The 18257-nt window shown below is 37.4% G+C and overlaps 1 protein-coding gene across 1 annotated transcript in view; it reads right to left on the bottom strand.

The window, feature by feature from the left end:
* LOC136853056 (BUD13 homolog) overlaps positions 1-5903 on the bottom strand; it is a 33533-nt gene extending 27630 nt beyond the window's left edge. Inside the window, 2 exon segments of the mRNA XM_067128294.1 lie at positions 4540-4752; positions 5707-5903. The gene's annotated coding sequence lies outside the window, so the exon portion shown is untranslated.
* Between the last annotated feature and the right edge of the window lie 12354 nt (positions 5904-18257).

Below are 18257 nucleotides of genomic sequence, written 5' to 3'. Positions count from 1 at the left end.
GGTGTGAAAGCAGCATTACTCCAAAAAAAGGCTTGGAAGAACATTATGTCGGAGACAATAAAGCTAAGATAAGTAACCGGTTAGTTTTATTGTCCATCCTCTCTCCCCTTGCTAGAGAGAGGGCAGGATTTGCTTCTATTAGGTCATAACAATGAAAAAAATAGAAAGGCTGATCACTCACCTGCATCTGTGTCCATCCAGCATATGTCGGTCTGGAAACCTATCCTCTGCCCGCCATGAAAGGAAGGTACAAGAAAGGTAAAGGAGAGAGACCAGTCACACACACACACACTTTCACTTCTACTACCGTACATCTTAGACCAGATGCTACCTGTTCTGCTACGGGAACTGGATGAGCTACACAGCTTGTTGAGCAGCCACCACAGGACCTAAGGAAAAGGTATCCTAGGACCTATGGACAATGTCCCTCAGGGAAAAGGAGGTGAACGTCGTCTGACTCAACCGTACTCCTACTCTCAGCACCTGATGTACCGACTGGTTCTTCTTGAATGTGAGGGAGGGCGCAATACCCCTAACTTCGTGAGCTATGGGCCAGAACGTACTCGAGTCCTCCTCGTTTGATGTTGAGTATGCCCATTTGATAGTCTCATGCAGCCAAAAAGATACTGTGTTCTTGGACACCTCTTTCTTAGTCTTGCCAGTGCTAACAAAAAGTCGCTAACACTCAGGCCTGAGCTGCCACAAAGATGAACGGGGGTTGTCCCTGGGAGAGCATAAACGCCCTTGCGAATGTGCGCAAGAGCTATCCCGAGGAGAGTAGATTCGCTCACGTAAACGTGAGCGGGGACTGCCCCGGGAGAATGATCGTGCCCCGTCATGCAAGAGCATGGTCTGTCCCAACATGCAAGATTTTTCTTCCAGGCTGAGGCCTCTACTGTTCTCTCTGGCTTGCAAACCCTGGGGTTGGTATTGCTGACTCAGGATCCGACCCTCCGAACATCCAAGGTGCGGCTCAAGGAAGCCGCATCCTGGGTCGGGGACTCGGGCGTAGGGAGCAATGTCTGCACGTTGCATACCCACTCTCTCTCTCTCTGTAGGCCGCACCTTGGTCCGGGACCGTGACAGCTTATTGTGGCAGCACGGGTTCATTGGACCCCAGGGGTAAGAACCTTCAGGGCCACAGGTCAAGCAGACCTGTGTGTGGATCGACCGGGGCACTGGAGTGTGTCCCGGATGACGTTGCTACCACAACAGGAATGAGCCTCCAGGTCGGAACCTTGGAGCCCTGTATGGATGGAGGATCTTTACTAGGCATTAGAGATGTCTGGTGTCTGGTATCAGTGCCCTGGGTGTCAGCCACGTTGTGGCTGATCCCAGCAAGTTGAAAAACTCCTCTAGTGGTATTTCCATCATTTGATGTACCAAAGCCTGATTGCTTTGGCATATCTATCACTAACCCTGTTTGATCACGGAAGGCCTTTAGTATTCTGGATTTCCGTTCCTGAACCTTTGCCTTTTCTTCTTTGTTCTTGCTTGCCATTTCTTTATAGGTATTTTGTATGATAGATGTAAACAGCATTCCACAGATCTTATCCAGGCATGTAAAGTTGACAGTCCATACAAGATTCCATCCTCTGACAAGGGCCTACTTGAAACTTTGTCTATGTCATTCATTTGCTTGGGTGATGCGTCGGACATCGTCAAAACCTAGTTGAAAATTTAGTCTCAAAAGGGAAAGAAGTCAAAATTCTGTAAACTGTCTAAAAGTCAACCTGACTAAATAAATGCTGAAAGGCAACCAAAGGATTGAAAATACTTCACTGATACTTCAGGGAAAATAACCAGTAAAGCCTATGAAAGTCCAAAATTTAAGCTACTGCTCACAACCTTCGTCGAAAGCCGGCAGATATAAATTGATCCTTCTTGCTGTGTTGTTCCTCTTCTTCCTTTCCATTGTCTAGGGCCCCAGTCAACACATTCAGCACAAGAAAGATCTATAGAGCAACCAGAACATACAGTATGCAAATTGTATTTGGCACAAGTCAATCTCATAATGCAGCCTTTGCTGCAATATCAAGTGCTAGCAGTACATACTTGCGTCGGACATCGTCAAAACCAAGTTGAAAATTTAGTCTCAAAAGGAAAAAAAGTCAAAATTCTGTCAACTGTCTTAAAAGTCAACCTGACTAAATAAATGCTGAAAGGCAACCAAAGGATCGAAAATACTTCACTGATACTTCAGGGAAAATAACCAATAAAGCCTACGAAAGTCCAAAATTTAAGCTACTGCTCACAGCCTTCGTTGAAAGCTGGCAGAAACAAATTGATCCTTCTTGCTGTGTTGTTCCTCTTCTTCCCCAAAAGTGGGTGGGGCTAGCTACTTACACCAAAAACAAAACAAAAGAATCACTACCGCAAATTTTCAAATTTTAGCTGCCAGTTAATAGAAATAGATAGCTATGTAATTACTTGGTAAGTTACTTATATAGAAACACAAAACAAAACAAGCTCTAGCAAGTTCACCAACACCAGCAAATGATTGAATGTGTGTATGTACGTACCCTATGACACGAGTGCGTTTACCTTTCAGGTTGCAAAAATAAACAAGTAAAAAATGCGCCAAACAATAGAGTTTTCTGTACAGCGTATAATGCTGTATGAAACTCTCAAGCTAGAGAGCTGCAATGACTCAAGGGTGGATGATCAACATACCAGTTTGCAGCCCTCTAGCCTCATTAGTTTTTAAGATCTGAGGGCAGACAGAAAAAGTGTGGATGGACAGACAAATAGCAATCTCAATACATTTCTTTTACAGAAAACTAAAACTTAGATAATACAACAACATATACTAAATAAGAATAGCATAAAATATAAAATAAAAAAATCACAAAGGTAATAATGCGAAACAAAACAAGCTCTAGCTAGTCAGACATCTACCTAGCCCCCTCTTCACCCATCCAACACTGCATCCCCACCCCCTCCCAACCTGGGAAAGAGCTCCCCAGCTCCACCCACCTTCAAAAACAACCCCTTCTCTAAGTGAGTCCCTCTACGCAGCCTTATTGGCCCTCCTCTCCCATGGCACCTAGCTATCCAACCCACAACCCCGCCCCCATGGAAAATTCTCCAGGCCTCCCCAACCCCCTATAATCCTTTCTCGGTCTGTTTATGAGTGTAAGGAGTGTTACCAACATTTTCCTGAGGCCGATCAGCATTGCCAACCATCGGAGAGCAGTTTTTCATACATATTTGGGGTCTTGGTTCCTGGCCAGGATGTCTCAGATAATGTTGATTTCCAAATAATGGCAATGCTGATAACTGAAAGATTACTGTACTGAAGCTTTACAAGTTAAATTACTAAAAACACACAGCAAAGCTAATCAACAGAGTGACCCTTCTCTTTCTTCCATCTTATTTTCTACCCTCTCCTCACAACTGATTCATAGCGCAGCTGCAAGGTTTCCCTCCTGTTACACCTTTCAAACATTTTTATTATCAATTTCCATTTCAGTAATGAATAACCTCATAGGTCCCAGCGCTTGGCCTTTGGCCTAAACTCTATATTCAGTTAGTTCAGAGTGACCCTCTACTTCCTATGTTATTAAGATCCAAAGAAGCACAGGCAATAATTGAAACTTTCATAGCACACATGACCCTCCTTACAATACTGAGGTATGCTAAGGAGGTACCATAGGACCCAGTACCCTATGATAGGTTAGGATGTAACAATGAACTTTACTATTATTTAATGTGGTACCATAGGACCCAATACCCCAAGACAGCTTAGGATGTAACCATGAATTTTACTATGATTTAGTGCCTAGATCAGGTTAGGATGGGGAGCAGGAGTAATTTGCACCTACACACCTAACAATGGTCAAAAACCATAAAAGCATAAGTAGGTCTAGTCAGAAAAATATGTGAAACATAACCTAGACCTAGCCTATAAATTAGGCAGTTTGCTGAGGAACTGAAAACTAGCAATGTTCAGTCTTTGCTTATTACATTTTGGACTTGAAATATAATTTTTCTATGTTTTAGTGTGTGCTTTTAGCATTTCTGAAGTTTGTCTCATTTGCAAATGACCTAACAAACCACACCTCATCTAACCTAGAGTACCAGGTCCTGAGCTATTTGACAACAATGGACACAGGGTCAATCAGCAAAAAAACCTAACCTTTCCTTAAATACTATGTCCTGATCTAGCTGGAGGTAGTTCTAAGTATTAGCTCTGCACAGACTGTATGGAGCAAGAGACATTAGGGATCCATATGTTCAAGAAGGAAAATCTGTTAGCCTATAAAAGGAACCATACTAACCTAACGTACCCTCACGTACCCTAACCTAACCTAACCTAGTAGGCTGTGTTACTTAGCCGGGGGGCAATCCCCAGTGAAGGAAACTCCACTTTTTACCAGAAGTTCCTCTATAACACTGCACATGCACAATAGCAAAAAATAATCAGTTCTGAGATTAATTACAAGTTAATTAGGTAGAACTATATAGTAGCTCCACGGCGGCGACTGCCTTCTAACTTAACTTTTTCTACAGTTTTTTGGTTACTAATTATGAATTTACCTTTAATTTTTGGTGCTCGAGTGTAATTAACCTGTAATTAACCCCTAAAGTCCATCCAACAAGGGGTTTCCATATGTGATCTTCACAAGACAGAGCACGGCTACGTCTGTTTCAAACGGTTCATATCCCGTCCGGCAAGTGCAATAACTTGTTAGCATATGGGACATTCCATTTGGCCGACAACAAACAGATGCACCGCCAGTATCAGAACCCCTAAAAGTGTAGAAAAAACCAGTTGAAAAGGTAAAAACAGGCGTGGAGCTAATATATAAATTACCGTTAAATATAACTGAGCAACATATAATGGTGGTAAATTCTTGATAAGCAACCAAAATACTATAGAAAAGGTCTCTTTCCAAGGTAATACCTGACATGGAGTTAATACTTAGTTCTACCTACCCGGACCTTGCCTTCCTAACCTGACTTAGGGCACCTTTCCCTTGGTCCTGGTCGTTTCGGCCATAACATCCAAAACAATGTAAGACGTTATGTTTATGGTATTTACCGTTTTGTTTATGGTGTTTACCGTTATTATTTTATGTTTTACGTACATCCCCAAGGGGCTGGTACTATACACGGCGCCCATTTTGCAAGTAAACGTGCTTAGGGCCTAAATGACTTATGGCTGAAACGACCCGAACTCCCTTTCCCTGACCCTGGCCAGAAGGAGGGGGTTTTTGTCCCTATCACCCTGGACACCCCCCAAGCGGAAATAATGGACCAGGATAAGCTCCCACATCGTGGAAGTGTTAGGCTAAAGCATGCTCCAGTCGTTCTCAAAACTGGCCCCAAGTCCTTAGCTTTGTGCACGATATTAGTTTAAAAATAATGCATGAACTTACTTTAAACTAGCCTATGTGAGAACTATCAATGGGATTCAGGTCCTTGTAGCCTTGGCTTATTTCCCTCACTGAGTGGTTTCCCCCCACCCACAAACCTTACTTCCCCACTGTGGTCCCCAGAAATGTAGGATAGGTGGGGTCCACTATGTATCTCTAAAAGAGGATTCTGTCTTAAAGTACACTACTCATTTCTGACGGATGTCAGGAAAGTTCAGATCACAATAAAATGGGAAAATTATATTTTCAAACCCAAATATAATAATGATTAGTCTTGGCTAAGCGCAAAAAATATCCTGGGCAACAAACCAGCATAACGGTAGCCTACCTTGGACCTCTTATTCGTTTGGGCTATTATTCACGAGTTGAAGTTATTTATCTGATGCTGCAGGGTACTTTCCTATTTGACTTTTTAACTTTGGTAGAACTATATATCGAGAAATGTGGACACTGATGCTCTCAAAGCCAAAACCTTAAATAGTAGTAATTCTAAGAGGTACGAGTCCTTGAAACGGCTCCTTCGAGCGTTCAAGTTTGCCCTTGCGCTTGCTTTAGTTTATTTTCTCTATATTACCATATTTTTTTGGTAAATTCATTCCCATTCGGAGTTAGCTTTTAGTTCGTATTCATCTTTGCAATAGGTCTGTTCCTAATATTGTTGTAAGTTAGGCAACAGAGTAAACAATGCTCTCAATCTTTATTTACCATTTCACAAAACAAACATGTCGTTTTTCCCCCTTTAATCTGTTCTCTAGAGTGCTCGATTTAGCTCTGCTGATCTACGCTATTTTTTTAATCTCTTATATTTTCCTAAGATTTCCTATGGATTTTCAGAGCTGACTTTTCTTTGACTTCTCTCTTCACGTTTTTTTTATTTGTATAATTTCTTTTAATTTCTCTTAACTGATTTTCTTTAAATTGATTTTCATAAGCTAAGCCTGCCACCAAATTTGTAACTCCATTGTCACGTTGTAAGTTCAACGCATAGTCGTGAACATGGACATGTATTTTCATTAACATAGGTTAACTGACTGAGAAAGACATCAAACAATTACAGTACAAAAACAGTTAATCATAATGTGCAAAGCTGATCCATCAACAACCAGTAATAAAGTTCAAACAGAAAAATTGGATAGAGAAGAAATGAGATAGGAATGGTAGTCAAAATACTAATTTATTAAGAAGAAACAAATCCACATCATGTTGGGCTTTAGTATCATAATATGAAAAAATAAAAAATAAAAACTTTTCCTAGTCGTCGAAAAAGCGGAAAAAATGCCAGATAATCTCTCTGATTGGACTTTCTCAGAAAGTAGACCTTTTAGGTGAGAATGGGGGTGGGGTTGGGGGTTTTGGCCAGCGGTAGCTACCCCCAACCACACACACACACACACACACACACACACACACACACACACACACACACACACACACACACACACACACACAACGGCCCTGGATTCTCAGAAGTTCTTTCATATCTTCTACCTTTTCAGTCATCAGGTAAGTTACTAATAGGAAGAATATGGTTGACAAAGTACACGCCTGTCTTATGCTATTTCTTATATTTGATTCTTCTTGCTCTGATTGTTGAGGCATGGTGTTGCTGTATCATTTGTATATATCTTTGCATACTAGGGGACTGGGGGGGTTGCGGCGATGCCTGGGCACGTGCCCTCCTCATGAAAAATAATGACAAAATAATAATACTGAAGACTTAGATAATAACATAAATAAGAAATATAAAAATTGGAAAAAATAATAAATCTATTACAGAAATAATATATGTATGTATGTATGTATGTATGTATGTATATGAAAATTTGTGGCCCCCATGAAATTTTTCTGGATCCGCTAGTGTCTTTGCAACGTATAGTCTGCACCTAACTTGACCACAATAGGTTTTCTTCTGTCAACGGAGTTAAAAGCTTTATGGAAAGCTATTGATATTAAAAATAAGAAGTCTTTTCTTCTATGTCTCTTGTAAGCCATATTCTAGTGGTGCAGATTATCTATTCAGCTTCTTTGTGCAGTGAAACGTGATTGCAGCTCTTGCTTTTTTCCTATAGTTCTAGTGTGCATTTCTGTTTTCGTCTGCATAATCCCACGAATATTTTATGAATACATAGCTGCTGGCTTGAGATCTCTTCCCTTCGTTTTTTCTTACGTATTATTCAAAAGCTTATTTTTATATTATCGGTGTTTTCTACATCCGTTTGTAATTGCTTTTATGGATCATCTCTATTTTTATTTCCTTAGTGAATTGTACTGGCTCTATTTTATTATGTTTTCCTAGCATTAACCGTCCTTTATTGTTTTTTTTAAGGATTTTGATTTTTACTTCTTTAATTGATTCTCTCAGCTGAATTAAATCACCTTTATTTTTATTTAAATCTTATGGGTTCATCTTATATTCTGTGTACTAGAGATATCTCCCAGCGCACTCTTCCGTTACTTTTTGATATTAGACTTCTTTGATTTCCTTGGCATAGCTCTTTCCTTCAATTGTTTCAAATTAAAATGGATTTTTATGAAGTGGTGATCAGATGAGTTGTGTGCATTTTCCCTCATCAGTTTCCACTTACTCAAATTTGCCTCTACTGCAGGTTGCCTCAGCTTGACAATGAAAGTCTCCAGTGAATAATGTGAGGTTATATTTCTCCATTACGTATTTTCCAGTTTGATCCAAATCTTAAATGTCTGAAAAAGTGCCCCAGTACAATCAAAGACAGGTCTTTGGTTTCCATTATGGTTTTATGTAAGGCAGTAATTATTTTCTTATTCCTTTCCTTGTTGCTGGACAGTATTTTAAGACAGCATTCTGCAATAAAATTATATCATTTTGCTCTACTTTCTCTTTCTTCGGTTAATATTTCCTTTGGACCAATGCATTATTAACAAATCCATCCCCTAGTGTTATCATCTTGTCTCCTAGAACTTACAATTCTAATACCAGATAGGATTAATAACGCTGCTGTTAAAATAGCGTGTAATTATGCACATGATTGTGTTTTCTTGTGTTAATACAAGCAATTCAGTAAGTTTGGCTTTTTTTTGCCTTTACGGGCTGCTCCAGGAGCAAGAGCCCGTGCCAGCACAAGGCTGGCTTAATCTTAAACAACAACAGATCAGTGTCGAACTTTGAAACTTGGAAGAATATATATATATATATATATATATATATATATATATATATATATATATATATATATATATATATATATATATATATATATATATATATATATATATATATATATATATATATATATATATATATATATATATATATATATATATATATATATATATGGGCATGTATGTGACTATCTTACGATTTCTGACAGTTTGAGCATTTTCAGACTTTCAGACTTAACTAACATTAGTTTCAGTAACATCAGTATCAACTGGTACTAGTAGTACAATAGGACCAAGTTTCTTAGAACGATTCACGTTGGAGAATATAATAGGTTCACAGCTGCTTTGGCCCTATTTTGAAAATTGACAAGTTGATCATTGCAAAAAAATTCATCATTTCTTTATTAATTAACATCCAACTATGTAATAAACATTATCAACTAAATAGCTCTGAATGTGCGAGTATTTTAGCTTTTTAAATAGTATGTGAACTCACCTTTCACATCAAAGTAGTACGTGATTAGTTGTAAATGAGAAGAGTATAGGCAAAAATTTTTGTCATGAATTAGTACGTATGCATATATTTCCTATCGCATATAACGATTTCTTTTTTCATGGAAAGTTAAGTATATCTTAGTTTAACCAGACCACTGAGCTGATTACAGCTCTCCTAGGGCTGGCCCGAAGGATTAGATTTATTTTACGTGGCTAAGAACCAACTGGTTACCTAGCAACGGAACCTACAGCTTATTGTGGAATCCGAACCACGTTATGAAGAGAAATGAATTTCTATCACCAAAAATAAATTCCTCTAATTCTTCATGGGCCGGTCGGAGAGTCGAACGCTGGGCCAACAGTGTGCTAGCTGAGAGCTCTACCCACCCTCCAATGAAGAATTTTTTTTTCATGGAAATAATAATGGTCATTTATATATATATATATATATATATATATATATATATATATATATATATATATATATATACACACACACACATATACAGACCCCCCTTTCTGTGTTTATCGGAACGCAAAAAAACGAAGGTTGTCTATTATTTCCACAACAATTGTACTCCTAATCAGATTCTTCAAAACGGCAACAAATGCACTAATACGGCGTCTTTAATTTAAACATTCCCAGTTCAAAAAGTCTTATCCACGAAAATTACAGTAATTTATCACAAACTTATCACAAATTTTATTTTAATTGATATTCACCGCATCCATGTCAATATCTTAGGTTTAGGTATCAAGGAAAGCAACGTGCGTTAGGAGCATTTTCAACTGTCTTGCACAGCTCAACAATATTGGGATTAAATATCCAGACGAAGTATTCAGTGTTAAATTTTGAAAGCCGTAAACATAAATATAAATATATATATATATATATATATATATATATATATATATATATATATATATATATATATATATATATATATATATATATATATATATATATATATATATATATATATATATATATATATATATATATATATATATATATATATATATATATATTAAGTTTTACCGAGTAGTATAGCGAATATAGAAGGAAAAAATAAACGCCAAAAAAATATGAAGAGCGAAAGGACGAATTAAGCAACGGGTAAAATTCTGTTTAGTGAAGAATGGATAAGGAAAAAAAAACAAATGTTGCTTCCCTGCTCCTCGATACTTTTAGTTAACACATTCTACCTCGGGGAGTGCAAGGCGCTGGTACCGACTGGAAGTTCATCTCATACGCTATAATCTGCCCTGACACCGCTCCTTTATTTTATTATACGCGTTTCAGATATTAATTGCTTTTATTTTAAATCTTGTTACTTCTTTAGTTGGTGCTTCTAGTTCTTTCACCTCAAGTTTTGTGTTCATGCCTTAAAGAGATTCTGTTGTTCATTCTTTTCCCACATAATCCACAGCTCATGTTTGCATGTTTCTATTTGTTGCTCAGCTTATTTCCAGTAGATTTAGTCTGGCATTCATGAATACTGTTGCCTCTCTTGTACCTAATTCATCTATATATTTTTTCTACTTCCTCAAATTAGTGAACCTCAGCTTAGGTAATTTTTACCTTCTTTATTCTTTTTCAGTTTCCTTTGTAACTCTACCTTTTATTTCCTCCATGAGCTTCTGTTTTATATATTGTTTAATTTCTACATTAATTTCGTAATTCCTATACATATTTCTCACATTGTATCTGAGGCACTCTTTATAAAGATACCTTGTTTGGTTTTGTACTTGCTCTTTCAATTGCCTTTCCCACTCTTCTGTTATGATGCTGAACAGCATTATTGTGTCATGCTCCCCTCTATTTCCAACAGAGCATTTACCAGTTTCAGCTATTAGCCTACTCCAATGTAGCGTAGTTGTTGGATGCTCAACCATTCTCTTCATGAGTCTACATTATATCTTCTCTTAAAGATAAGGATTGCTTATATTATAATTCTCATTTTTAGGACCAAATCTCTTGTCTTTCCTACGTTTCCTTATTTCATAATTTCACGAGTCATGAATTCAGTTTTGTCCCTCCGAATATATACTTTAGCAACTTCCTCCAGTCTTAAATTGATTCCTACTTGATATCTCTCGCTTACATACCTCTGATATTGCTCATACTGTTCTTTAAATTCCATATTTTAATACTTGATCTCTTTAGCCTCTTTTTGCGTTTCCTACATCTGATTCTAAAATCCACGACTGGCAACCGATGCTGTTTCACACAGATCTCACCAAGCTGGAAACAGTAGTAGATAGATGGTACTGTGAGAATCTGATTATACTGGTAAGTGGTTATCTGAACGCCGAACATGTTGGTAGAGAGTAATATGAAAGTTGGTCACAGTGGTATATGGTGGCTTTTTGCTATAATTCACTGCATGCTCTACACTTTACAATAAACTAATGCAAAATGTGACGTCATACGGTAGCTCGGCCATGAAGTTGGTTGTATCTCTAGTAAATGTGTTCTATAACATATTCATACAAAGAGGGGGGAAGAGGGAGGCGGCACCTTCCTTCAAACAGTGATTCTGACCGAAACATGTCAGTGATATAGTTCCTTACTTCCACTCATCAACCAGGCCTCACATGGCAGAGCACGCTCCATCCGCCCTTCTTATATTTTTTTTCTACTACTATGCTGTGAAAACCCGCAGGTCTAAAGGGTGTTGTGACTAGAAACTACAATACATATACACACAGTTTGGCATTGAAGATATGTCTTTTTATTAGAGAGAGAGAGAGAGAGAGAGGAGGGGGGAGGAGTTGGTTGGGTGCTTAATTTAGAGGTTAATAGGAAAAACAGGAGTCCACACATGTATATATATATATATATATATATATATATATATATATATATATATATATATATATCATATATGTATGTATGTATGTATACATATGTATATGTGTGTATACATATACATGTGTATACATATGTATATGTATGTATACATATACATGTGTATACACATGTATATGTATGTATACATATATATATATATACATATACATATGTTGACAGTTCCTGTAGAATAAATAGTATATAGTTATGGAGCATTGAAATATATGTCATATGACCCTTGATGGAATGTGCGACAGTGTCAAGCATGTTTAAGAAAAGTGGGGTGAGATGAACACTTGTGCCAGTGTATACCATGCTGTTTTCAAACTGTAGTTCTCGCAATGAGCGAGAGGAATTAGGGTCTTGGAAATCTAGGTGCCTCACGTAGACCCGAGTATTGACCCTATTGACCTGTATCGTGCCACGAGATCTCCACGTCACGAGAGAGTGACCCGAGAATGTTCTAGAATTATGAGTGTGTACGTAAGCCCGCTCGAATGTTCTGCCTGGTGAGGGCGCTAGACTTTTGCTTGTAAAGGTGGGTAGTGATCTTTTAATTTTAAAATGCCCGATTGGACATTGTGTACTCTGTTGGTTTCATTGATATTTTATTACTGAATATTTTTTCCTCTTTCTTGTCTTGCATTTTACCATGTATAACCTTTGGGATGTGTTGGGTGATTTTGGTAACATGGGAATTCTCCCGTTTATGCATTTATATGTCTTTGTACTTTATTTTAAAGGTGACCTTTTATTTCAGATGGATTTGTTAGTGGTCACATGTTAGGGGGAATTTCTGACATGTGACTATGGCTTCGGTCATGAAAGACTTTGACATTAGTTTTGGGAAATGTAATTGATTGGTGTCAAAATGTATTTACCAGTCCGAGAGTTTGATTTTCATTTACTTTTTTTGCCAGAAGTTAAGGACAGTCTTTGACCTTCTCTTCTTTAATTTTGCTTTTGTTTTGCCATGTTAAGTTTGGGAATAAAACTGTATTTTGGTAGAACATGAGTTTCGTCTAGCCTTGATCTAATTCGAGCTATGACATGAGAGAGAGGTAGTAGAGGAAAACTGATGTTCCTGGATTGACTTCGATGAGCAGGGATGACGGTGTTGACTTCAAAGGTAGGTTGTCTCTTGTGCTTTGAGATTTAGGATTTTGTTTATGGAAGAAGTCAGGGAGAAGGATAAACACACACACACACACACACACACACACACACACACACACACACATATATATATACATATATATATATATATATATATATATATATATATATATATATATATATTTATAATTTGCCACTGAATATAATTACGATTCAGCAAACTTATGACTACTGAGCATCAGTATACGACGATTATCTGACTCCAACACTCCCACTCTTCTAAAGGAGTCTTTCCGTCTCTAGTATGTGTTAAATTACATTCCTTCCTCCAACATTTTCTTATTTCCGTCAATCCAGATCTAAACAGAGGCATCACTGTAGTTTTCATGTCCTGTTGGCATCAAAATAGCAAAATTGATGGCGTGTTTTAGTACTGTGAGAACCCTGTTACTTCAGTTCATCGAACTGATTAGACATCACACGACGTCACCACTGAAGCGCTTGTACGATTGTATCATGTATCACGAAAACGTTTCAGTAGTTCAGTGTGGCGTGATGGCTGGTGTCACTCGTTCGCGCGGGATCTGACAAATGTGACTAAAATAACTTTAGTGATTGACATTTCAGTGTTCTATAGTGACAGAAATATAACAAGACTGGCTCAAGAATGTTAAAGAAAGGTCAGCAATGGCTACGAACGTAAAAATAACTTCTTTTTGTTCAGATTGGACTGGGGTTGGGTACATTTTGTTACATTGGCGCCAAATCATACTGCCTTGAGAAAGGTAGGTGTTTCTTTCAAGAAAATACTCCATAAAATACCATGGAATTGAATTTTCTAATAGCATAGCCTATCAGTATTTTATATATAATGAAGTAAACATTATAAAAAGCAAGTTACTCAGGGCGTGGCACAAGTTATCAAAATGTTCAATCACAGATAACCTCCCCGGTAACGTAAGGTTAGGTTTTTTTACTTTGGTAATATTACCGTATCTTGATGCTAGTATATATACCCAAACCTTCCAAAAGAGCAGTACTGTGAGATGCAACGTTATGGACTTTATGCACCATCGAAGGTCGGACCAGGGTAATACAGGGCCAACAGTGGAGTACAGACACCCCTGGGTGGTCTATGTCATAGGCTGTTGCTGTTGCACAAAAATGATGGATAGGCCACACATTGTGTCATATTGTGTTGATTACAAATTTTAAAATAATATTGTAGCGTGTATGAGATATTTTATTTATCGCTGCGCTAGGTATATTGAAGGAGCTGGCCCAATATTTTTCGTGACATACTGTAGTTTTAGGCAGCTTTCCCAGGATTTATATTTAGACCAGGTGAGACCCAAATAATAACTATTCTTTTTTTTACAAATGGAAATGGTGTTTCTCATTAGAATATCATTATTAATCATACAGATAGTATTATATAAAAGAATGGCAAGGAAAAAATTTGCTTCAAGAAAGATGTACGAAACACTTTGCAACAGTAGATCCTTAGAAGAGTCAACGAGGAAACTAAAACTTGAATCAAATTAAGGATGATTACTAACACATAATATCTAATAATTGTTTTAGAAATCAAGAAGTATATATTACATAATGGGAAAAAATAGTTTCCTAACTTGGCCTCGTAGCCTCGTACTTATGACGTCAGACATGGGCGGGAAAAGTCAATTGACTCGCAGATTGAACCTCAAGCGCAAAGCGCTTCATCTCAGAAGTCTGAGGCCATTGATCATTATTAACTAGCATAAGGCTAATGTTTCAGCAAGCGAAATGGCTTGACAGCTTAGCATCGGTAAAACAACAGCAAGGAGATGGATCAGATGAAAGAGAGAAAGGAAACGTTAATGCTTTTCCTGGAAGTGTGCAACCTGCGTTGAATCAAAACGACTCTCATCTAAGGTTAACAGATCACTGATATGGCTCGCTTAAACCCCGTAACAACTGACGCTGCGATTAAGAGAGAAAATAATCCTCTAGTTAATCCACAAACTATTCTAAAAATACACACACACACACACAGAATTGTTATGTTTGACTCTAGTCTATGTCATTCCATATGTCCACTCACGAACGTAGGTTTTAGGTAGATTAGTTAGTTATAAATGATTTGTTTAACTAGAGCTCTGAACTCTTTTGAAGGTTCTTCGATGTTTGGGAATAATGGGGCAGGCCTAACTATAGCTCAAAATCGATGCAAAATAGATTTCTCCAGTAAAACAGATGCAAAATATTTCTCCAGTAATACTTATATATATATATATATATATATATATATATATATATATATATATATATATATATATATATATACACACACACACACACACACACACACACACACAAACCCTCACACCTTATTTAGATAATAAACATGCCGATTTATAATGAACGGTCTGCTCATATCGAAAGCAAAGGAACGATGCGGTTTAAATAATTTTCTTTATATCATTGTAGGACGAATATAAGGCATTTTAGTAATTTCTTGCACGTAAATTACGTAAATAGGTTAATATTCGAGATAGCACTACTTAGATTCAGCCAGCCTTGTGCTGGCACGGACTCTTGCTCTTCAGCGGCCCGTAAGAGGTAGCGCGGAATATATATTTTTTTATATAACAACGCCATCTGCGGCATAGGGGAGGTGAATGGAGCAGCCACTGCAGTATTGGTTGAAAGGCGGGAAATTTCAGTTAATTCGTGGTATGGTGGCATGGTTATTGCAGTTTTCTTTTCAGAATACTCTGCATATCAGTATAATTTCTTCTTGAGCTTACAAGTGATTGGGCACTTTCAGGACTATTTGGTCAAATAACTTACCGAACAAAAGTTTGAAATCCCATTCAGCTGCCGTCATCCTTAGTGTTGATGACATACATACAGCATAAAAGGCTAGCCTAGACAGCCATATATATATATATATATATATATATATATATATATATATATATATATATATATATATATATATATATATATATATATATATATATTATATTTTTTCGTTGGTGGGCATTTGAACGATACTTAGAATGAATAAATAAAGGTTACAGTAAAGAATAATTTTTTACTGAAATGGAACAAACGAGTGCTTAAATGAAAGTCATTAAGATAAAATATCTGGCGAATCAGTAGCATAGGACTATATAGCTTCACGGTCTGTGCTTCATGTTCTAGCGGTAAACAATATTCAGGACCCATTAAGTGGGTCCTGACAATATTATAGATTATTTTTCTGTTTACGGGCGTAGATATTACTTGGTATCTTAAAGTTATTTTTATATGCATGCAATGGGACAAAGAATAAGTTTAAATGATAAGCGAATCATGTGATTTGAACAGTGTTTGAGCATGGGTAAGTGTAGCCTGTGCTATACCAATGAGATATGTGAATCATAATTAAAGGTTCATCATTCGTGTGTGTTTGATCATAGTAGACTGTATGATAATGCTAGTCTTTCGTGTGCCTGTGTTGGTATGTTATCGAAACAAATCAGCAGGTATATGATTTATATAAGAAAGGGCGAGGGTTCTTTGTATGTATATATATCCTATATATATAAACACTCAAATATGTTATTGAAAAAATTTCAGTATTTTTCACAATAAGCCAACGATATCAAACACGTTGTCAGCCAATCACCTGCTATCCATGCGCAAGTGGCAAATCTTCATTCCTGGGTGAACACTGGACAGATGAAATGAAACCGACTAGAGTTGTGTATCTACTTTAGACCTTACAGGTAATTTCCTGTTTTAAACTACTGAAAATGTGTAATTATTTTGTATCGGGTATTTGTTTGGCTTAAAGAGCCAGAATAAATAAGGGTAAAGTATGCAGAGAATATATAATTCCCTATAGTACCATTTATGAAAAGCTTGATTCATAAGATTATGCTAACAACAGTTGACGTAAATCACAACCGTTGTTACAAAGGCTGGTAGTGAATTTACGAAGACAGCTCACAGATTCACCGAGAAGAAAATGCTTATAGCCTAATTACGAAAGTCGATAGCCTTGGAAATATATTAGGAAAATCCTTCAATTTAATAACTTTTTGTGGCAGTATCAAAGTAAAACAAAACATGCAGGTGAAATATGTAGGGAACTTTGTTAGATAAATCAACAGCAATAGTTGTGAGTTGATTTCAAGGCCTAGTAGAAAATTACCAAATAGTGCTTGTATAGATTTTGGAGTGTTGCGGTACTTTTTGAGTCAGCTCTATACTGTTTTGGAGCTTTTAAAGAACATGCCGAAATAGTCTCAGAACTTCATTTGCCCCATTGTTGCCATTGCATTTTTTTTTTCGAAATCCAGCTGCGAACTGTCACGAAATCGTTGCTTACCTGTCCGTCCACACATACAATCACCTGTCAGTCGGTCGGAAGAATATGAGGTAATTTCATGTGTCCATCCGTTCTGGTGGGAGGACTCAAAGAGGACTGACCACCCATAAACTGTCGTCTACACTCAAGTTTTAACGTCAGATTCGATTAACTGACAGGGAAACTTGATAGTGAATACCTGACCATAGAAAACGGAAGGGCTTGAGGGGGAGTCAGAAACAAGACACTAGACCATCAGAACTGACGGCCACAGTGGGTCTAGATGCGGAAAAAATTAACGCATTTTACCCTCTTGCCAGTGGAAAGTGACTTCGAGTAAGGTAAGACTAATATTGTTGACTTTGCATGCATTGATGTTTAATTAAGGGAAAGCAAAGTTAAGATATATCCTGTTGAAATATGTCTTATTTGTGTTGAGAGAGATGGAAGTCTAGGCCTATGCACGTCAGGAAACACGTCGACCTAGCTTTCCCGGCTTGGATATATTTTTACTACCTGTTGTGCATTGAGGGCCATTTGCTGATTTATATGTATTTTAGAATATAAACGTACTTCAGTGAAACAATCTGGTGGAAATGTATCATATGCTGCAATTACCGATGGTCAGCATATTTCTACATAACCCATGTGCTCCACCATTTTGAATAGTTAATCATTAAATGGTTACCGTATTTTATTTATATTTGTAATGTAGAGTGAAGACAGAATAACAACATTTAATATTTCCACAAGTGATGTAGATCTAGCTGCTCTTTACGGCCTCTCTCTCCTGGGGGCTGGGGCAGCCCGTAAAGCATGTGCATACATTCTCGCTGGTGCGGGACTCAAAATTATTATAGGGCTGATTGCTGTAAGAGTGGAAGGGACCACTGAAAATGTGTTGTGGAAGTGGCTAGAATTTAATGAGGGTAGGTAA

The sequence above is a fragment of the Macrobrachium rosenbergii genome, chromosome 3 (genome assembly GCF_040412425.1).
Source record: "Macrobrachium rosenbergii isolate ZJJX-2024 chromosome 3, ASM4041242v1, whole genome shotgun sequence".
Taxonomy (NCBI): Eukaryota; Metazoa; Arthropoda; class Malacostraca; order Decapoda; family Palaemonidae; genus Macrobrachium; species Macrobrachium rosenbergii.
Note: the sequence above shows the minus strand (reverse complement) of the source record. Positions and strands in the feature narration are given on the sequence as shown.